The sequence below is a fragment of the Suricata suricatta genome, chromosome 14 (assembly GCF_006229205.1).
Source record: "Suricata suricatta isolate VVHF042 chromosome 14, meerkat_22Aug2017_6uvM2_HiC, whole genome shotgun sequence".
Lineage (NCBI taxonomy): Eukaryota > Metazoa > Chordata > Mammalia > Carnivora > Herpestidae > Suricata > Suricata suricatta.
The window spans coordinates 27101920-27124908 of record NC_043713.1 but is presented as its reverse complement, the minus strand read 5'-3'; the positions used below and the strand labels follow the sequence as shown (position 1 = coordinate 27124908).

Sequence of the window (22989 nt, the reverse complement as noted above, 5' to 3'; positions counted from 1 at the left end):
TAGTAAATCTATGGACGATTTCCTCTAATCTCTTTATTATTTTCTCTGTTATTCAAAACTTCTGCAATGGACATGCAGCCCCATGATGACTGGGCAGGAACAGCATAAAAAGTACAATTAAAACAAAAGCTGGTAAGATATGCCACTGAGCAATAGTTCAGTGACAGATGTGACGAACTTCATGTTTGCCATTGGCGGTCCTGTCTCTTGACAGTTGTGCATGCCCTGTCACCCTCTGACTCGGAGCTTCACCCTCTTCCACTGCATTTTCGGCCAGGAAGAAAGAAGTGCCCCTCAGGCTGGGCCGCCCAGGGACCACGACCTCTGACCCCCCCAGAGCAGGGATATCCCCTGAATGTGGACAGACAGACAGATGGATGCAAGCTGAGACCACACACCTTCAGAGCCCCTGGAGCCCTGCTAGGATTAGAGAAAGCTCTGTGAGGGGCAGGGCTGAGAGCTATTTGGAAGGAGGAGAAATGCATTACAAGGAAATCGGATTGGTGAAAAATGTTTAAAGAGGGAGTGAATAGATTCCAAAGCATCCTCCTCTTGCTTTTTAAAGTTAGATAGAGAGTGCTGGTGAGCACAAATCTGATAGCTAATAAACTGGAGTTGCAAATGTGGGGGGCAGGGAGGGACAGGGAAAAGGATTGCTGACGAGAGTAGAATCTGCAACCCTGAACAAGTGGCATCTGCCCTCCAGGTCCTCCGCTACCCCCTCCTTTTTCCCTCTTCTCCTTCAGCCCTTCCTCCTCCCCTTTTCCCACTGATTTTGAGTCCCACACCCCTGCAGGGATGAGACAGTGAGAAGAATGTATATTTTGTTCCCAGAGTAGTAGCTGCTCTGTGGAGGCAGCTCAGCTCAGCGAGAGGAAGCCCAGGGGTGGTTTTTCAGGTCTGACCCCTTGGGAGAACTTGGCCCTCATTGCTCTCCTGGGGGGTGAGGGCAGTGCCCCCTGAAGAGAGAGCTGCACTTTCTCACCCACACCATGGAGTTCTCTGGGTCTACTCGGACTGGAACAGGGAGGACAACGATACCTTTGGCCTCTGGCATGTCACCCTCCAGTGTCCACACTCTCCTGCCCCTAACCACCTCAGTCTCAGCTTCTATTCCCATAATCCCCCGCTGCTGAGTGCTGATAAGATGGACAGGCCTCCCTAGAAAGTCATGGCATCAGATTCAAGCACATCCACTCCATGAATACAGTGGAGAAAAGGGAAATTACAAAGCCCTTCCAACAGCCCCAAAGCTCCTAAGCCACAGAGGACTCAAGCAATGACAAATGCTGGCACCAATCTATGAGACCCAGGGCCATCCTAACTACCCTCAAACATCCAGGCCCCACCTCAGTGCTCACAGAAAGGAGGCCTAAGCAGGGCCCAGTTGTGTCAAAGGTCTCTGACCCTGGCCTGTCCCCATGGTCCTAGCACCTCCCTCACCTCTCCCCCACCTCCCAACAGTGCTCTGCGTGACTGGATGACTTAATACAAATTGTATTTATTTGCTTGTTTCTAATCACATCCTAGGATCTCATGCCCTCTTGATGGTAAATAAAAAGGAACAGAAGATGCCTCCTAATGACCTGGAAAATCAAGTTCATACCTATCCCAAATCAGAATCAATTTGTTCTAAATCTAGCCAAGTCAGAAGCAAGCATTACAGAAGACCCACCCACTTGGCCATTTCCCCCAGTCTCTTAAGGCCTAGTGAGTCACCCTGAAGGGCTGGCTTTACCCAAGATGAGTCAGTGTCTCCTGTTTACATAGGGTCATTACTTTCTTTTCAGACGAAAAAAAAGGGGGGAGGCAGTCCTTGTCTATAGATGGACAATCATTAACAAAATTATCCTTCAAATCCATCATCAGACTTCCATAGTGTCTAAAAACCCATTGTTTCAGACACTTCTCAGAGGAATGACTTTTTCTAGAATATTTGGTGAGCCTAGGTCAGCATTTTACTAAGTGGTAGTCAGTATATCTCAGTGGTTAAGGATCCAGTTTCTGGGAGCACCTGGGTGGCTCAGTCGGTTAAGCTTCCGACTTCCGCTCAGGTCCTGATCTCATGGGTCACAAACAGTTTATGAGTTCAAGCCCTGCATTTGGCTCACTGCTGCCAGCACAAGCCTCCTCTGTACCCACCCCCTTTCTGCCCCTCCCCCACTCGTGCTCGAGAGCACTCATGCACACGCTTTCTATCTCTCTCAAAAATAAACATTTTATTTTTAAAAAAACATAAAAATTATCCAGTTTCTGGACTGAGTTCCGCTTCTGGTATGGATGAGTAAGTTTGTAGTGTATGAACCTTCCTGAAGGTAACAACTATAAGCTCCAGACTCAAAAACAAAAGAAACAGAACAAAAAATTAAAATAAAAACCTACCTGCATGCTGGACGCCCTGAAGAGTATACAAAACTACAGACTCTAGAGGAAAGGTGATACTTGGAAGAAGGAAACAGTAGGAGGTGAGTGCTCTGGTTTTATAACTTTTCACCTGAGGGCGAGCATCAGTGTCCTCAGAGGTAACTCACACTGAGAGAGAACCCACAGTCTTTCTGGCCTGAAAAACCAAGGGAGAGAATTTGGAGCAACCATGGCTTCTGGAAAATGAGTGGAATCCAGAAAAGGAAATGGACAGAGAGAAAAAGCCTCAGCTTTCCTGTGTAAATGCTGCTCTAATTTCTGCCTGACCACAAATCACCCATCCACAGGACAGACTTTAGGCAGCCCCGATAAGGATAAGACAGCTGAGCCGAGATTTGAGATGTCACCCTAAAAATAGAGTTTGCAGTTTGAACCCAACCAACTTAATTATTTGCTAAAGCAAAACTTCAAACCTTTCTGCAGGAATACAACAGATCTAGTCTCCACAACATCACAGTCACATTATCTGGAATACAATTCAAAATCTCTTGACATACAAAGAAAATGTGGCCCATGCTGAGGACAAAAGACAATCAACAAAAAGCCAAGCTCAAGACAATGCAGATGTTGAAATGGGCAGAAAATGATTTTAAAGCAACAATTTTGACTATGCTAAATTATGTAAGGGAATGTGTTAAAATAATGATGAAAATCTAGTGTTCGCAGATAAATAAACACAACCATAAAAAAGGATCAAATGGAAATTTTATAACCAAAAAACACATGTATCTAAAATTGTAAAAGTCAACTGGATGGGCTTCACAGTGGAATGGAGAAAACAGAGGAAAGCGTCAGTGAATCTAAAGAGAGATCAACATAAAATGTCCAACTTAAGAATAGAGAGAATAATACCAGAGCCTGTAGGGTAATATCAAAAGGTCTAACATACATGCAATTGGAGCCCTAGAAGAAAAAGAGAGATGAATGGGATAGAAAAAACTATTTGAATAAATAATGACCCAAAAAATCTCCAAACTTGGGGAAAGACATAGTTGACTTATTTAGTTTGAGAGAGAGAGAGAGAGAGAACAAGCAGAGGGAGGGGCAGAGAAGCAGAGAGAGAGGGACAGAGGATCTGAAGCAGGCTATGTGCTGACAGCAGAGAGCCTGATGTGGGGCTTGAACTCATGAACTGTGAGAATCATGACCTGACCAAAATCAAGAGCAAGATGCTTAACTGACTGAGCCATCCAGGGGCCCCAGAGAAAGACATAAATTTGCATACACAAGAAGTTCAGCAACTCTCAAACAGGTTAAATAAAACTATGCCCAGACACTTTAGAGTCAACCCTCTGAAAATCAATGATAGAGAAAATATCTTGAAATATTACAAAGCAGGCAACAGTGATTCAAATGACTGATCTCTCACATCAGAAACAATGGAAGCCAGAAGACAGTGGATTAATATTTTGGCAGGCTGAAGGAAAGAAAGAAAAAACCTAGCCCAGAATTCTATCTCCAGCAACAACAACAACAAAAAAAAACACACAAAAAAAAACCAAAACAAAAAACAACAAAAAATATATATATATATATACCAAGTATGAAGGCAACATAGACATTTTTCAGATAGAAGAAAACTAAAAGAATTTGTCACCAGTATATCTGCACTAAAGAAATGCTAAAGGAAATTCTTCAGGCTAAAGAGAAATGAGACCAAATGAAAATATGAATCTTTAGGAAGGAATGAAGGGCATCCAAAATGATAAGTATCTGGTAAAATAAGACTGATTTTTCCATCTAAATTTGTTTTCAGCAAATATGACTACTCAAAACGAAAATCATACACTGTCTTGTATTGATAACACACGTACATGTTTGGTGCCATATGAAGGAAAAATTATGTGTCAAATCAATATTCCCCTGGGGGGTGACAAGTGGGCCTATATGGTTGCAACGTTTCTATATTTATGTAAAGCAGGACATATTTACTCTCATTCTACTGTGAAAATTAAGACTGTAATTCATGATTGTTACAAAGCCACAGGGGGAGGGGAAGGTACTGATTTATAGCAAAACTACCAACATGGTAATGAAAATGGAATTCTAAAAAATGTTCAAATCATAATTTTTAAGAGTCAGCCTTTTTCCCCCAGAGTGTGTGACTCAAAAGAAAGAGCAGGAAGGAATCCACAATGACTTTTAAGATATAGTTGCCACATTCTACTCATTTGATATAAGTCAGTGAGACCGGCCACAGAGGAATTAAGACTATGCCCTTTGAGGGGAGGAGTATATTTGTGGACATATATTAAAATCATCTCAATTCCCCTGATGCAATTGCCTTTAATTTTCTTCTGAGTCTTTCCAGAGATTACCTACACATACAAAAGCTAAGAGTCCTTGCTCCTTAACATAGCTAAGGCCTCACTCTCCCTATATATTATTCTATACTTTGCTCTTTCCACTTGATGATATATCTTGAGAATCCTTGTAAGTCAGCAGAGAGATCTATCTTGCTCTGTGAAATAGATTCAAAGCATCCGATCATAGGACGTCCAAAGTACTTAACCACTAGCCCCCACTGATGGTCATATAGGTTGTTTACTATAACAAGATAATGCTGCCAGGAAGATTCTAGTGTGTATATTTTTGCCAGTTTATGTAAGAATATCTAGGAAATAAAGTTCTTGGAGTAGAATTGCGAGTTTATAAACATTTGCAATCCTGATTGTGTCAATTTATCTTCCAAAAAGATGACTGGTTGATACACGCATCTGTGTCACTGAGAGCCATCTCCCTATCCTTGGTAATACAAGGTTTTAATGTAGCCTTACACTATTGCCCACCTGATAGGCCCAGTATAGTATTTCACTGTTGAGTTGATTTGCTGTTCTAAAGTTAGCATGAAGTTTACTAGCCATTTGTATTTCTTTTCTATGAACTATCCTATACCTTATTAATGTGTGAAACAAAGGAAATGTTTCTTTATCTATCATATGTGCTGCAAATGTTTTCTCTCACTTTGTCATTTGCCTTGTGCCTTTCTTTTCCCCCATACAAAATGTTTATATTTTGAACTAGTCAAGTTTAAAGTGAATTTCTTACAAGGATGTCAAATGTATCAAAATTTCATTTTATGGGATGCCTGGGTGGCTTAGTCAGTTAAGCATCCAACTCTTGATTTTGGCTCAGATCATGATCTCATGGTTCATGAATTCAAGCCCCACATCGGGCTCTGTGCTGACAGCATGGAGTTTGCTTAGAATTCTCCCCCCACCCGCCCCTCCCTGACTTGCTCTCTTCTTTTTCTCAGAAACAAATAATAAAACATTAAAATTTTTTTCCTTTTATGATCTCTGTTTTTCCCCCCAAAGTTAGAAAGATCTCTACTTCATGGTTCATGTTAAAGGTCATTCATGCCTTCTACTAGCATTATTATGGTTTCAACATTTACCTTCAAGCAACTGTGCCATCTGGAATATAGATTAAAAAGTAAGGAAATTATCTATATTTATTTTTTTATCCAAATGACAAACTGATTTCCCAGCATCAATTATTAAAGAATCCACTTCTCTCCCATGATTTGAAATGCCATTTTACGAGATGTGCTATGCTCCCTCTGTTTTGCAGGCTGTTTATGAACTCTGCTTCATCTCATCGACCGACAACTCCTCTCTGAAGAAGGGCAGCTAGGAAGGCACAAAAAGGAGACGGGTCTGGATCTTTGGAGTTCATGGCCAGGGAAGAAGACAGCTGTGAGGGGCAGGAGGTGCTGTCTGAGCAGTGGGGAGAGCGAGCGGGAGGAGGGTGAGGATTTGAGGAGCCCCAGGCATACAGAAAGAGATCGATGGCTAAAGAACATACATTGCATAATGGTATTAAAAATAAATTCCTTTGGGGCGCCTGGGTGGCTCAGCTGAGTAAGCGTCCGGCTTCGGCTCAGGTCATGATCTCCTGGTGGGTTCAAGCCCTGCGGTGGGCTCTGTGCTGACAGCTCAGAGCCTGGAGCCTGTTTCGGATTCTATGTCTCTCTCTCTTTGACCCTCCCCTGCTCACGCTGTATCTCTCTCTCTCTCAAAAATAAATAAAAAACAGAAAAATATTTAAAAAATAATAAATTCTTTTAGTTTATTTATTTTGAGAGAAAGTGGGAGTATGGGAAGGGCAGAGAGAGAGAGAGAGAGAGAGTCCCAAACTGGCTCTATACTGTCAGTGTAGAGCTTGATGTGAGGCTCAAACTCATGAACCGTGAGATCATGACCTAAGCCAATATCAAGAGTCAGACGTTTAACTGACTGAGCCTCCCAGGTGCCCCCATAGTGGTATTTTTAAAAAAGCAATTGTGCTTCTTCCCAAAACAACCAAAGCTAATAATGAGCACTTGTCCCAAGTCTCAGTCAACCTGCTTTCACGAACCAAAGATGAATGTGCTAATTAGCTAGCCAAACATTTCTAAAGTTCTTGAAGTCATTTTGACCTCTGATAGGCATCTATTCTCCTTCTATTATCTTCCTTCTTTCCCTTGAAATCATGCTGTTTTTTTTTATCAGAACCTGAATCTGTGTATTCCCAACATGTGGGATCCCAAAATGAAAGGCTGATCCTGCCCCTTATTGAAGATTACTGGGGCTCTTCCTCCGCACCAGGCAGCCCAGGCGGCCCCTTGTAAACCTGGCCCCGTGGACCCTGCAGCAGCACAAGAGACCATCGCTATCTGTGCTTTATGGAGAAACTAAGTGCTCGCCCAAAGTTACACTGGAGCGACTGGCAAACCTGGAACTCAGCGCAGCACCCTCTGTTGAAGGAGTGGTGGCCTCACCAGGATGCAACATGGCCTCTCCCGTGTCATCTAAAGTGTAGATGAGGGGAAATGACAAAGAAAGATTTTTAAAGCTGAGTTTCCCAAAGAAGAGGAAATGGAAAGAAGACTAGGAAAGGAAAAACCCTCCCCATCATCATCCAGAACTAGCAAGAGGACGTGGCCTCATTTACCCCAACCGACAATGACTTAGGGAACTATGAGCTTTCATTCCTTTTCCCAGCCTAAGTGGGGTGAGCTGCTGTCCCACTGGCCTGCATCCATGCCCAGACACCTGTCATGTCTCAGGGGCGACCCTTCTCTCTGGAAGCCTCGTGGTAGAGACCTGATTTGATCTCCAGGACTTCCTGGACACCTGAGCCTAGCAGGTGGCCCTGTCCCTGAATCAGGGTGTTATCTTACCCAGGCATGGAATCAGCAGGTGCAAAGGAATGAGAAAATCATATCAGCCTGCAACCCTATGGCCTCCAACTGAAAATTCCAGTATGTTCCATCTGCCATTCCTCCTTGCTTCTACATTTCCACCCACTGCCACTCCTGGGGTTAAACTCTGGTTCCAATGACTTAGACCAGCTGGGGGATCACTTTCACTAGATTAAATCAGATTAAGAGTGTCATGTAGCAGAGAGGGGCCCTAAAGCACCCCAGAAACAATACTGGTTTCATGTTCCAACCCTTTCTTCTCACAAGTATTTACATGGGGTGACCACATACAGTTGTGCAGGTTGTATACTATACAACATTACTGAAGATATAACTTGCAATGACCCCTGATTCACATACTCTCAGTGTTTCCTCAACTATGAGGACTCTGGTATCAACTTACAGATCCCCTCAGAGGCCTGTACAATTACATCCCAATCCTCTCAGATGGCGACCCCCAGGAAAACTGAGGCCAAGAAACTCAAAAGGGAAGGGCAATATTCTGCCTTTAATAACTGGGAATACTAGCGCCCCTCCTGCCCTCCATTCTGCCCCCCCTCTCAGTATTCACATGTAGACCCATAAAGCCTTTGAGACATTCTGCCAAGAAATTCATAGTGCAGGTTGTTTCTAGAAAAGTGACCACATGTCTGATTTGCCCAGGACAGTCACAGGTTATGACTATTGTAATGGTGGTCTCAACAGTTTAGCGATTGTCCTGGACAAAAGTGTCCTGGTTTGGATAGTTAATTATAGTCACCCTACTGAAAAGTCACAAATGGGCCAGCCCAGAGAGACTGAGAAAAGGCAGCACCAGCTTATTGACCAATAACAGAAACAAGCACTAAGAATCATTTAATTGAGCCACCAATGTATATACTTATATGTATATATGTCTGAGTTACGTGCATGCATGTATGTATGTTTTTATATGAATGCATATATAACATGGACATACATAACAGTGCGAGCTACATATGTACATGCACCATCCATACACATATGTGCCTACCATTTATTGAGTGTTAGATACTCCTCAACCTGCCAGCCTCTGCACTAAGAGCTTTAAGGGCTCTGCATCTGCCTGTATAAATATTTTAAAACCAAGACTTTATTCCCACACCTCCAATTCCAATCCAATATTACAAGGGTCGGTCATCCTAGCTCTTCCCCTTTTCTTCTTTTTTTTTTTAGGTATATAAAGATAGGTGTTTATTTTTGTGTGTGTATAGCAAATATTTATTCCCAAAATTAATACTGCATTTAACGCTTTATACAGAGCGAAAAATTATAGGAGATACAAATACTTTTGTGCATCATGCTATTATGAAAGGATAAAAAAATTCTATTTCATTTCCAAGTAACAATAATACCACCTTATGGGTATATGGTACATTTTTGTCTCCTCTTGCATCTATTTTTTTATATAGTTTATTGTCAAATTGGTTTCCATATAACACCCAGTGCTCTTCCCCACAAGTGCCCTCCTCCATGACCATCACCACCCCTTCCCCCTCTCCCTTCAGCCCTCAGTTCGTTTTCTGTATTCAAGAGTCTCTCATGATTTGCTTCCCTCCCTCTCCCTAACTCATTTTCCCCTCTTCCCCTCCCCATGGTCCTGTGTTAGGTTTCTCCTGTTAGACCTATGAGTAAAAACATGGGATCTAGCAGAAAGAAGTCTGCCTCTCATGAGCTACATCATATCTACTTATCTGGGCAACCCTCATGTACACATATATAGTTTCAGAGTCTCTGGTTCTATCCTTATGAGAAACCAATTTACTAACTGCAGATCAGTATCTGCACCCAGCACTTTGTCTTTAGCCTGAGCGTTCAGTCAAAACACCATTTTCCAAAGTCACTTCGGCGAGTTCTATATGCTCTCCCGTGGGCTAAGTTATTCTTTTGTAATACACTTCAATGTGTTGCAACCTTTCGTATTCCATTTTGGGTTCTCCCCACACAGCCTGGTTAATTTTTTTAAATTACACGTGTAAAATTTATTCTTCGTGGTATGTAATTCTATGCATATGCGTTTGCAATTTGACCAAAGCATAGAATCACGTGCTCACTGCCCCAGTAATGACAGGAGATGGTTCCATCACCCCCAACCCCCCCTGCTGCTCCACCGCAGACCACCCCTGCGCGAGCCCCCTCCATGGTGACACTGATCTGTTTTCTGTCCCTGTAGTTTCTGCCTAGTCCATGAATGGAATCATGCAATATGTACGCTTCTGAGCCTATCTCCTTTCATTAACCAAAATGCACTTAATTCATCTGTCCACTGTATGTCTCTGTTGTCTGCTGCGTGATGGGCTGTCATTGACTGATAAGGAACATCGAGCTGCTTCTAGTTTAAGGGTGAGTACAAAGACACGTGCTGTAAACATTCTCACCCAGACTTTTTACAAACATGATTTTTTATTTCACTGGGTAAATACCCAGGAGTGGGATGGCAGGGCTGTATGCTAAGAACTTCTTAAATTTTCTAACTTTTTAAGACACTGACAGCCTGTTTGCTGATGGGCACAGTACCATTTTTGCATTCCCACCAGCAATATATACACGCTGGTCTCGTTGGACTGAGGGTCTTCAGCATCTGGTATTGTCAGTATTATTTATTTTAGCTGCCCTAATGGGCATGTAGCAGTATCTCATTATAAATTTAATTTGGGTTTTCCTAATGCCTAATGATGTTGGGCATGTTTTCATGAGCTTATTGGCCATCTGTATATCTTCTTTGGTGAAGCATCTTTTCAAATTTACTAATTTTTAAAATTATTCTTCCCTTATTGTTGGTCTTTGAGAGTTCTTTGTATATTCTGGATACAGATCCTCTGTCAGAGATGTGATTTGCAAATATTTTCTCCCAGTCTGGGGCTTGTCTTTTCTCTCTCTCTCTCTCTCTCTCTCTCTCTCTCTCTCTCTCTCTCTCTCTTTTTAATGTTTATTTATTTTTGAGAGAGAGAGCACCAGCAGAGAAAGGGCAAAAAGAAAAGGAGACAGAGGATCTGAAGAGGGTTCCATGCTTACACCAGAGAGCCCCATGCGGGACTCAAACTCACAAACTGAACCTCGAGATCATGCCCTGAGCCGATCTCAGTAGGTTGGATGCTCAACCTACTGAGCCAGCCAGGCACCCCTTGTCTTTTGAAGAGTAAATTGTTTTTAATTTTGACACAATCCAATTTATCAAATTTTTTACTTAGTACTCTTTGCTTATCCTAAGCTTACAAGATTTTTCCCCCCTGTTTTCCTCTAGAAATGTTTTAGTTTTACATTTTATACTTGGGTCTATAATGTATTTTTAGCTAATTTTTGTGTAAGCTGTGAGTTATGGGTCAAGGTCCTTTTTTTATATTTGCGTATCTCTTTATTTATTTATTTTAGCATATGGACATCCAACTGTTTCAAAACCATTTGTTGAAAAGACTATCCTCTTTCCACTGAATTCCCTTTGGACTTTTGTCGAAAATCAGCTGGCTGCATTGGAAACCCTGGACTCCCAATTCTGTTTCATTGATCCCGTGGCTGTCATTCCATGGACACCACACTTTCTTGCTCTCTGCATCTTTATAGTGGTTCTTGAAATCAGTAATGACAGTCCTCCCAATGCAGTCTTTTTTTTTTCCAAATAAACAATTCTGGCTCCTCCAGTTCCTTTGTCTTTCCAAATAAATTTTAGAATCTGCTTTGGGGGGGGGGGGAAGCCTTTTGATATTTTGATTGAAACTGTGTTGAATTTAGAGATGAACTTGGGGAGAGTTGACCTCTTAAAACCAGATATGCTAAGTTCATGTATCAAACATGGTATAATCCGCTGGTTACACAGATACCTGGAGGATAAGTGAGAAAATCGGGGATTCGGAGATAGCCCACGTATCAGAAAATACAGGAAGCAGCTATGACCCCCGGGGCTGGCAGGAGGGAAGGTTAGGGAGGCCTGGGAGTTCAGAGGAAGCACAGCTGGTGGGCAGTTCTGCAAAAGGGGACCCTGTGTGCTAATGCTCAGAGGATAGGGTGGGAGAGGGCTGCACCTCTGAAGGGATGTGGCAGGCTTGGATTGTCAAAGAAAGCTGGAGGCTGGACCTAGAGTATTCCTAAGCTGCTAGAGTGATGCTGACAGGAACGGGAAGCCCTGCTCGCACCTTCCAGCCTCTCTCTAGTGAGTTCTACTGGCATTACATGTGTCTGAGAAAGGAGGTTTGCAGAGCGCCCGCCTCAGCACCTACAGCAGAGTCTAGGAACGTTGGCTTGGGGCTGAGAGCTGAGTCTTTGATCCACAGCACACTCAGCTAGACTGTAAACCTCTACTGTTCTTCCATATATCTGGGCAGTGTCTTACATAGTACCTGGGGCATGATACAGTTCTAAAGTATTTTAATCTGAGCTATTGTTGGGGCACCTGGTGGCTCAGTTGGTTGAGCATCCTCAGGGCAGGATCCCAGGGTGGAGGGATTGAGCCCCCTGTTGGGCTCCATGCTGAGCAGAGCCTGCTTAAGATTCTCTCTATCTCCCCCTCAGCCCCCGTCCCCTGCTCACTGCACTCTCTCTCTCTCTCCAATAAAAATAACAATAATAAAAATTAAGTACTGTTAATTCAGGAATGAAAGAGGTGATATTACTACAGACCTCACAGACATTAAAAAGACAATAAGAGAATATTATGGACAATTCTATGCCCATAAATTCAACAATTTATATAAAATGGACCAATTCTTTGAAATACATGACCTACTAAAACTTACTCTAGAAGAAATAGTCCAAACAGTACTCTGTCAAATAGATTAAACTCATAGTTTTTTATCTCTCTCTTTTTTAAATGTTTTTTTTTTAGAGAGAGAGACAGAGCACAAGTGGGGGAGGGGCAGAGAAAGAGAGAGACAGAAGATCTGTGCTCACAGCAGACAGCCCGATGTGGGGCTCAAACTCATGAACCATAAGATCATGACCTGAACCAAAGTCAGACACTCAACTGACTGAGCCACCTACGTGCCCCTAAACTCATAGTTTTAATTAAGCTCTCCAACAATAACAACAAAAAACCTCTAGGCACAGATGATTTGGTTTGACTGGGGAATCCACCAAATGTTTAATGAAGATATGATGCCAATTCATAATCTCTTTCAGAACACAGAAGCGGAGGATACATTTCCCAAATCATTTTATGAGGTCAGCATTACTCTAAAGCCAAAACCAGGCAAAGACACTACAAGAGACAAACAGCAGATCGATATCCCTCCTGGACACAGTTAAACAATCCTCAACAAAATGCTGGCAAATTGAACCCAGAAATACGTAGAAGGGATAATACATCAAGATCAAGTGTGGTTTATCTCAGGAACACAAGGCTGGTTCAATTTGGAAAAATCAATGTAATGTACTAAAGAGGAAAACTCTTATAAATATCTCAGAAAAACTTTTTGAGAAAATTCAACACTAGATTCATGTTAACAACTCTCAGCAAACCAGGAATAGAACAAAAAACCTCCTTATAGTATCTGTAAAACTCTGTCGGATCTCTTCTCTATGGTTCCTCCTAGCATCTAAGGGAGGCTAAGCTGGCCCTTTGAAAAGTCTTTCCTTCCTTTTTTGTTTTTGTACTGTTTATCTATTTTCTGTTGAGAGAGAGAGAGAGAGAGAGAGAGAGAGAGAGAGAGATGTGAGTGGTGAATGTGCTCCAACAAGCAAGGGAGGGACAGAAAGGAAGGGAGACAGAATCCCAATGGGGCTCTGTGCTGTCCATACAGAGCCCCAGGCGGGGCTTGAACCCACGAATGGTGAGATCAAGACTGGAGTCAAAATCAAGAGTCACATGCTTAACCAACTGAGTCACCCAGTGTGCCCCTTAAAAATCTTTTGTTCTTGAGACTATATTACCAAAAAGCCAAAAAAGAACCATATTTCATCAATTCTAAGATGCCCATTTTTTTCACATTTTAGCTTTTCTGAATTCCAGATACATGTTATAGTCAATGACATCTTACAGTTATAAAAAGGTAGAAAGTCTTTTCTCTCTTAGTTGTATATAAAATAAGGGTGCAATTAGAGTTTATGGAATTGATTGTTTTCCAAAGTATAGTTTCTAGAGTTCTAGCAAACACTTGTGGTAGAGACAGGAAACTATCTATCAACACTATTCCCTTCTTCCATGGTAATACATTTTAGCTTGACCACAGGATCACCTTGTTAGAGACCACACTTCCAGGGTTCCCTTCCAGTGGTTGTGGCCAATGGGAGGTGAGTGGATGTGATGTATACAACTTTTGGATCATGGATAACCAAAAAGACAAGCTAATTAACTTAGAGTTTCTATCTTTTCCCTTGAACAAGTCTGATTCCCTCCTTCAGCCTTAAAGGCATTAACAGTGTGGCAGGGAAAGGGGGTGAGGAAGTAACAGTAGGAAGGAATCTGGATCCCTCAATGACCTGGAGAAGCAAGGCCACCTGCTTACATAAACTACTCACCTTGGGACTCATGTATGGCGCAGAAATAATCTTCCATTTTTTAAAATCTATTGTACTTGAGACCTCTCTCTCCTCTCTCCTCTCTCTCCTCTCTCTCTCCCTCTCTCTCTCTCTCACTCTCTCTCTCAACAGATTACCATTTATCCTAACTAAAACATCTCCCTCTTCCCAAGCATTGGCTCCTCTTGGCCAGCCCCTACCTGGCCGTTTTTCTGTCCAGCTTTCTGATTACCTCCTTGCAACAGATATGGAGATTTTGACCCTGTGGTAGGATCTTTCTATCTGGCATTTTGATATTATGAGCATTTTGACATGTTTATCTGGCTTGATTCGCTTAATAAATTTACTATTTCCTGTTTATGCTGCTTGGTAATGTAACCAATGATGACTGCATTTTGGAAAGGATTGTTCTTCCGTGAATAATCACCACTTCAGAACCAGCATGGCTGCAGTAAGATAGCTTCATCAAAATGAAAACTTATGCTGGCAACTAAAAATGTAGAGAGGGAAAGAGGGAGGGAAAGAAAGAAGGAGGGAGAAAACAGGGATGGGGGAGGGAGAAAGGAGGGTAGAATGAGAGAGAAAGGAGGGAGGAGGGAGGGAGGGAAGGATGGGAGGTGAGAAGGGAGGGAGGGAAGGGAGGGCAGAAATAGGGAGAAAGAGGGAAGGAAGGGAGAGGGAAGGAAGGGAGAAGGGGAGGGAGGAAGGGAGGCGGGTAGAGGAAGAGAGAGGAAGGAGGGAGGAAAGGAGGGCAGCCAGCAAAAGCGTTGCACTTTTTTCAAAGGGACCAGTGGCCCCAGGAGAGGGTCCTTCCTCTTCCTTGTGTACTTCTCTGTTTCCTGTCCTGGAAAATCATCTGAGTGGTTCCCCTGTTGGTTTTCCAGATGACTAAACCCCACGGGCCTCATCTAATCATACCCAGGCTGCCTCGCTGCCTCTCCCCAGTTCCTCCCATGCCTGGAGCCCAGTAGGGGTGCAGACCCGGGCACCCGGCCCACCCACTGCTCACCTGCCTTCTCCCACGCTCTCATCAGAAAGGCTTCTCACTGGTGGCCCTGGTGATAGTGGGGCTGGCCTGGGGTCTCAGACACTCACAGCATGGAATGGTACCTCCAGCTCCTGGCCTGCCTGGTGGGCATCCTCCCTATGGGTAAGTTTCCCACTCTTCTCTGTGGCCCCTGCTCAGAACAGAATAAATGCTCACAGATTCTTAGGTACAGTCTTCTCTCCTTGAACTTGGGATGAGCAGGTTGCGCTTTGGGAAGCTGTGGTGACAGAAGCCATAAGTTCAGGCCTGGGTGTTGCCTTGGGTTTCTGTGACTTTAGGCAATCCTCTGTGGACAGTGATTTTAGGCAATCCTTTGGGGACAGCCCAGACTCTGAAGGGACTTCAGGTGTTGCTGTCCCCCAAGTGGTTTATGTCTTGATGGGCACAGCCCAGAGGGGAAAGGAGTTTGGGGTAAAACTGGGGGCTATTTCAAAAGGGAAACAGGGCAAGCAATAGAAGACCTCCTGACCACCCAGTGGGAACCCCAACGGGCGAACGGGAACTCTTTGCCACAGGCTTGAGTAACAACATCATCAGCCACCCAACTCAGTGAGCTCGTGTCCCTGGGAACGGTGTTTCGGTTACAGACGATCTGTATCAGAGTTTCAGTGGGGAGAGGGCATTTGTTTAAATGCAGATCCTTGGACCCCAGACCTGCAGAATGAGAATATCAGGCAGCAGCACCCAGAAGTCTGCATTTGCAACCACCTTCTCAGGTCATACTGATGCCTGACATAGTTGAGGGTAACTGGGGTAAATGACAAAGGCCATCCTCTGAGCCCCTTGGCCCAGACATCAGTCCTTCCCTGGACTCCCACCTGAGATGTCCCTCCTGCAAATATGCCCTTGGACTCAGTACCGGTGCCTCCATGTGCATGGTCACTGGCCGTCATGTGGCACCTAGGGACACCTCTGTCGTCATGGTGTTCTAAACTGTTGGGCAATATTCCTTGGTTGGGGTCCTATCTCCATGACTGGATCATACACTCCCACACCTTCGGCTCCTTTTCCTGCCTCTCGAGCATTCAGCAGAGGCAGAGTCCAGTTCAGGTCTGGTTTGGATAATAGCAGCTGCCTTCAGAGCTCTTATAAGTGCTGGCCCCTTTAGTTAGTAACTCACATCAGCCTCATAGCCCTTTGCAAAAGGAACTACTATGTTTCCTTTTCACAGATGAGGCAACAGAGGTACAGAGGGACTCAGTGAGTGGGGTAGGGCGGAGCTGGGATGTGTGGCTCTGGACTGGACCACGACCAGCCCTCACTCCGGGCTGCCTGTTGTCCCCCCACACAGCCCTGCAGTGGGGACTGGTAGGGAAGAGGTTTTCTTTTCCCAGAGTGACCTAACTCAGCTGTCTTTCTGGGATGACTTAGAGTTGGGTCCCACTTAGAGGGTGGCGGCTGGCGGAGGTAACCCTGCCTGGGCCTTGGGCTGATAAGAGAGCGACTCAGGCGTAAGTGTTGACGTCTTACCCAGTTTTAAATCCTGGCTCTGCTATTTACTAGCTGTGTGGCCCTGGGAAGGTTGCCTAACTTCTCTGATCATCAGCAAAGTGGGGTCCCTGGTGCCTCATGGGGTGCTCCGAAGGGTAATGAGATCACGTATAAAAGCCCCCAGCACAGTCCTGGTGCTCAGTGACGTTGCAATAAATGGCAGGGAAATCTTGTTGAAGTCACAGAACCTCAAGAGAGGCTGGGTTTGGCGGGGGTGCAGGGCCTGTTTTGGTTTCTTCTTTTTCTCCTGTTGAGAGTCAGTGACTATGAATCAGTCAAAGACAAAAAGACTTAAAGGAAGCACGAGCAGTCACGTGTCCAAAACCAAAACTTAAACCACACAAGTGTTCCTGCCACGTATCAAGATTTACCCAGGCAGGCAGCAGCGTCTGGGCGGGGGGTGGGGGGGAATCCTTTTTTCTCATACTAGCAGCTGCTTCACGGAACTAGAGTGAGCAGGGTCACACTTTCTGGGACCCCTCTGGCACCGTTCACTGATAAGCCTCTCCGAGTGGCACTGGGCCAGAGGCCGGAGGACCAGGCGGGTTAGGCTGCAATGTAGGAGCTGAGGGGCTTCACGAGCCGGGTGCCTGCACATCACAGCCTTGCCCCCAGCTGCATCTCTGAGCACAGGGCCAGGGCAGACCCTTGGCCAAAACGAAGTGGGAGGAATTTGTCCAGGAAACCCCCCTCGACTGTCTGTGCCCTTCTTCTTACTGATGCCACCCACCCTCAGCACCCAGTGCCCTGGGGCAGCCCCCAGTCTCCCAGGGGCTCATACACAGTCTCCCCTATCTTCTTGTATTTCCTGTCTGGTTCCCCCAGATCTGCTTTTAGAAAGCTGGAATGCCAGGAAACATGCAGGTGGAAAGAACAGTGGTCTGGGAGCTCTGACCACTTGGGTGACCTTGGACAAGACTGCAGTTGGTCCACAAACCTCTGATAAGTAGGTGGAGTGATCATAGTGGCTGTCACCCTCAAGGGCTTCTGTGTCAGGCCCTGACGAACAGCTCATTTATTCTTCACCCCAGCTCTACAATGCCAGTTTTCGGGAGGCCAGTGGAAGTCGGGTGATTTTTCTTGGGTGTCACAGCCTGGACTGAACCAGAGTGCAAGCCCCACCTTTTCTACCACCCGTGTGCTGTGGTGGGGAGCCCAGAGCAAAGCTTGGTGCTCAGAGGAATTTACTAGCTCTGATCCACTGCCGAAACACAAACCAAAAGGCAAGACAAATCTCAGTAGTGAGCAAGGACATGGGGGTGCAGGGAAAGGCCAGGGAGGAGATGGGTTGCTGCCATGGGTCCAGGAGGAAATGGGAAAGTTCCCTGAGCCAGGATGATGCTTCTGCTCCTGACGGCGACCATGGCCAGTAGCTTGGGCTGAGAAGTCCTACCTGGCGGGCAGAGGAGGACTGGCAGGGAGGCAGGGGAGCATGGGCAGAGACAGGCTAAGTGGGAACTCTGGAGAGCAGAGCCATGGGGCAGACACTGGCCCCGGGGCCCAGTCAGCCGAGGCTCCCTTGCAGCTCAGGCAAGCAGGGCTGCGTCCACAATCAAGTGGCCAAGAGGCAAGGCTACAAGAGAAGCCAGGATAATCCTGAGCTCAGAACAGCCAGGCCTTTCCCTCACGCATCCCTGCTCCTTATCCCTTCCCGAGAAACTTCTGGTTCCAGAAAGATGGGATTCCTGTTTTTCTCTGTCACCTTCCCCATCTGCATCCCTTTCTCACCTTTTCTCCACTGACAACCTATCTGCAGAACACACAGGCCCCAAGAAGTTTGCTGGGAGCAAACTCAGGCAGGAGAGAAGTGGATGGAAGGCAGTGTGCCCCAGCTCAACCTACACACCTCACTGGTTGGTTTGCCAGCCAAGATGAACATCTCCCCATGCCTCCAAATGCACTCTCCTGACCCTCCAGGTGCCTCCATGTCCAAGAGGCTCCCACTGGAGTCGCTCTCTGAGAACACCCCTGTTAACATGCCAAATGTCCCCAAGGAGGGTGGCCCCCTTACAGATAGCTGGCCTCATGAGAGTGGCTGCCTGCCCACTGGTGATGTCAGCCATCATGCGGCTGAGGGGGCGGCAGCACCGCGGAGCTCTGAGGGACTCCGGCTCTGAGCACCATGTGGCATCCCTCTGGGAGGCATAATCCGCGGTGACTGCCCACACAGTCCCTAAGATGCCAGACTGAGCTGCAAAAGGTGCAATGTCACGGTACCGTATCTTCACCCTGCTGCATCGGCTTGAGATGTGTGTCCAGAGCACTTCCCCACCAGTGCTCGGCACCCCCACCCTGCTCCCTCATTTTCACCCTCCCTTGGCAGGGCAGTGAGAAAAGGGGGCTGACATGCACTGAGCATTTGCTGGGCGAGCTACCCATGTGACTTCATTCAACCTTCAAGCCCATGAGGAAGGTATTAGGTGCCCCATTTTGCAGCAAAGGAGTCTGAAACCAGGGACAGTAAGTAATCTGCCCAAAGATCACCCAATAAGTGAGTGAACCTGAGTGCCAGGCTCAGACTGGGTGCTCATAAGAGTCTGGGAAAGAATGACCACGAGTGATACCATCACCCAGGTTCAGCTGTGCCAAACAGGAAAGCTGGCCGGCATGCCCTGTGGTCTGCCACTGAGGGGTGAGTGTGGACAGTGAGAATCATGTGGGTCTCTTGTTAACTCCTGGAGGCTAACAGTCCAGAGGCAAGGAGATTAGAGTCTCCACAATAAGGGGGCATGGTTTCAGTTCAGGAGTTGTCCCTCCCTTGCCCTAAAGATGGGCATGAGCTGCCAGAGGGAGTGACAGACGTCACAGGATTCTGGGGAGCTTGGATTCCTGCCAAAGCAAATGCATGTGCTCCCTGGGAAGTTCCTGGGGGGCTTCCCACCCTCCCCTTGAGTCCCTGGGGGGATGCGTCCAAAGTCTCCATGTAAGAGGGAGTCCAGGTGCTTGCCTCTTGAAGCACCATCCAGCAGGTAAACAGGAAACACAAATCTCCCCACAGCTGGAGCCGAGGTCCTGACACTGGGGGCAGGGGCCTGTGTGTGCCCTCGCAGCTCCTAGAGCAGAGCCCCCAGGGAGGGAGAGGCCGTGGCAGACCACGCATATCCCACTGCACAAGGTTCCAAACCAGGCTGGCATCCTCAGCGGCACGGCGCACGGGACAAAGTAGAAACATGAACCACTGAGGGGGAAGCCTTAGCTCTGCTTCTGGTTAGTGAAATGACCTTGGGCAGTCACCAGTCATGTGGCCTCTCTGAGCCCCACTCTCCCTCCCCCCGAAGGGGCTATTGCCAGTCTCTCATAGGGTTGTTGTACCTATGAAATGATATGAGGAGTATCTCCCAGTGAGCACCCAAAGCACTGCATCCTCTGGCCCCCTTATCTCGTCATGCCTGTAACCTCTATGCTGATGTCCTCACCCCCCTTTGCCTAGAGCACCTTCCATCTACACCAAGTCTTAGAAAATCCCCCTCCCTTCTGGAGGGTCTGTCTGGTGTCCTCCAACCATTCCCTGCCTAATATTTGCACACCTCTTCCCCTTCGCCCAGCCCACACCACCCTTCCCTGCCAGCCTGATTACCCTTCCTTCTGCCTTATTACAGCAATCCAATTCAACATCAATTACTATGTGGCAAGAGACATGCTAGGCAGGAACGACACAAATACAACCACACATACGTGGTCCTTGTCCTCCCAGAGCTTCTGGGTGCCTGGAGGACACGCCTCTGCCAGCCCAAGAGCACAAGGCAAGGGTGCCAGACCCAGGCTTGGAGGAAGGCCTCCCTCTGCGGGAAGACTCAGCAGAGACCTGGGGATGACTGGGAGGAAGTTGGTGAGTGAAATGGGCCAGGAACCTTGTTCAGACAGAGGGAACATTGTCCGTGTCCCTCATTAGAGCACCTGGCAGGCTGTAGTGTAATTATGTGTTCACAGATCTGTCTCCTTTCTGAGTGGTGAGCTCCAGGAGGCTGATAAGGTATCCTATTGATCTTTGTAACCCTGGGTTGTATCCAAGTGCCTGGCTTAGAGTGGGGACATGTCTGACAAATGTCTGCTAATTGATGAATGCACAATAGCAAAAAATACCTCTGGGGAATCAGTACCTGGCTCCAGGTTGTCTGTAAGATTCAGAAGGTCAAAAGAGGCTGAGGTTACAGAGAGTGAGAAGTGTCAGGAAACTGAGGCAGGCAGGGACTGAGACTCAAGATTGGGGAAAAGTTTCTGCAGCTGCAGCTGGAAGTACTGAGTAAACCAGCAAAGCCTTCAGGAAGGGTTTCTCCAACTTGAAACTAGGCCCTTTGGTTATTAACAACTGAGCAAATAAGGTCCGACTAGAGGTAAATGTCAAGTCCTCCACTAGGGTTCAAAAGCATAATTCCACTTATTTAGACGAAATGAGATTTGGCTTATAAACAGATGGCGTGAAAAAAGACCTTGTGGTTTTACTCAATTGCAAGCTTGGCACAGGCCCAAAGTGTGGTTGTATATGAGGCAAAACTCACATGACCCAATTTGTACCCCACTCTGCTGGTCCAGCACCCCTGCTGCACACCCCTGCAGCACACACTCCTGTAGTTCATACTTACCGCACACACCCCTGCAGCACACACCCCTGCAGCACACACACCTACAGCACACACACCTGCAGCACACACTTCTTTAGTTCACACTTACCGCACACACCCCTGCAGTGCACACCCCTGCAGCACACACCCCTGCAGCACACACCTGCAGCACACACCCCTGCAGCACACACCTGGGGTCCCTGGCTCAGGACAACTATGTTGCAAGGAGAGCACCAAGTGGTCAGTGAGGAGGGGGAGGGGCAGGGGAGACCCTGGGACTTCCACCAGAAAAGGGAAGGTGTAATGGGTCCAGGATGCCCATGATGGGGTCCCAGAAGGGCCATCACTGCGAGATGACATGCATGTTCCAAAGAGCAGTGGGTCATGTTGGTAGTGGTAGATGTTTCTATGCAGGAGGAATGTCCTGACCTGTAGATAATTCACAGGTGGGATGGGCTTCTTGGAGGATGGATGGTAACTGGCTGTAGGCCAAATTCCAGCCCAAGACATGAGCTACCCCCAAAGAGTAAAGAGCACTGGACATGGAATCAGAAAAGCTGGATTTCTCTCATCATCTGTGTGACTCTGGGACTCCATTTTCTCATCTATAACAATATTCCCCCAAGTCTTTCTCCCCCAGGGTGTTTTGAGGGTCATGTGACATGATGTACATAAAAGAATTGTGTAAATTACAAAGCTCTTGGGAAATATAAGAGAGGGTATATTATTCCCTCTAAGGATCCCATTTGTGAACTGCCTTTGGGGTTCTAGCTGGGTAGACCTAGTGGCCTGTCCTCCTTCCTCAGGGAGAGACCACCCTTAGCCTGACCCTCCGAGGGCCAGGTCCAACACCCACCCATCCACGCACCTGCTCACCCCTTCCCCAAAGCATCACACGTATGCAACAATAGAGGCAGGGGCTCTCTGGCCAGCTTCAGGCTGAAGGCAGAGCGCAGCCTCCAGACCTCAGCTCAACCACACTTCAGAGGCTCACCACACAGGAGGCGAGAAAACTGAGGCCAAAGGCGCTTGCACAAGCAAGAAGGCAGCACAATGCTCTACCACTCCTGGCCCCTCAGCTCCTCATCTGGCCTTTGGGGAAGCCCATTTCGGTTGACCTGGATTTTGAAGGAATCTCATCCAATTCAACACATTAAGTTCAAAACATACCATCGCTTGCCAAGGGCTATTTCCCCTCTGTAAATGGGAGTGTTGGGATACTTGGATGAACCCCAAGGTTCCATGCCTTTGTGGAGTCAGGCAGTCCTGAGTCTGAATGCTGGCTTTGCTTCCTAACTGTGTGACCTTATGTGATTACTCAACTTCTCTGTGCCTCAGTTTATACATGCAACCCAGGAATAACTGTGCTTACATCTAGGATCATTTGTGAGAACTAAGAGAGATACTACCGGGAACTTGCTCAACACAGAGGTGCACAGTAAGTGCTTTTACTATTATCACTACGGCGGGGGTCTTGGGACTGTATTGTAACCATGGACTCGGGGGCTTTTGGGCAACAGGGCAGGCGTTAGGGAAGAGTATGGGGTCAGGGGGCCTGTAGGTGAAGCGGGACCGCCCGAATGAGGCAAACAGTCCCAGGCACCTCGAGTCCTGGGAGACACGATCCGGTAGATGCCTCTGCAGTCACGGGGTGGGCTTCTGGGAACCCAGGTGGGAGACACTCTCAGAGTCCTAAGGTTTCCAGCCCCCATCCCCCGGCGGGGACGCCCCCGGAGTCCGGGGGACGGGGGCCGCGCGGCCCGAGGGCAGGGCTGAAGCTCCGGCGCCCACCCGCAGGTGTGCCGGCGCAG

At 46.7% G+C, this 22989-nt stretch overlaps 1 long non-coding RNA gene across 1 annotated transcript; it reads left to right on the top strand.

The window, feature by feature from the left end:
* The first annotated feature begins 14969 nt into the window (after window positions 1-14969).
* Window positions 14970-22989, top strand: LOC115278451. The gene is made up of 3 exons (XR_003902894.1): window positions 14970-15227; window positions 22557-22616; window positions 22976-22989. It is a non-coding gene; the product is annotated as an uncharacterized LOC115278451 (long non-coding RNA).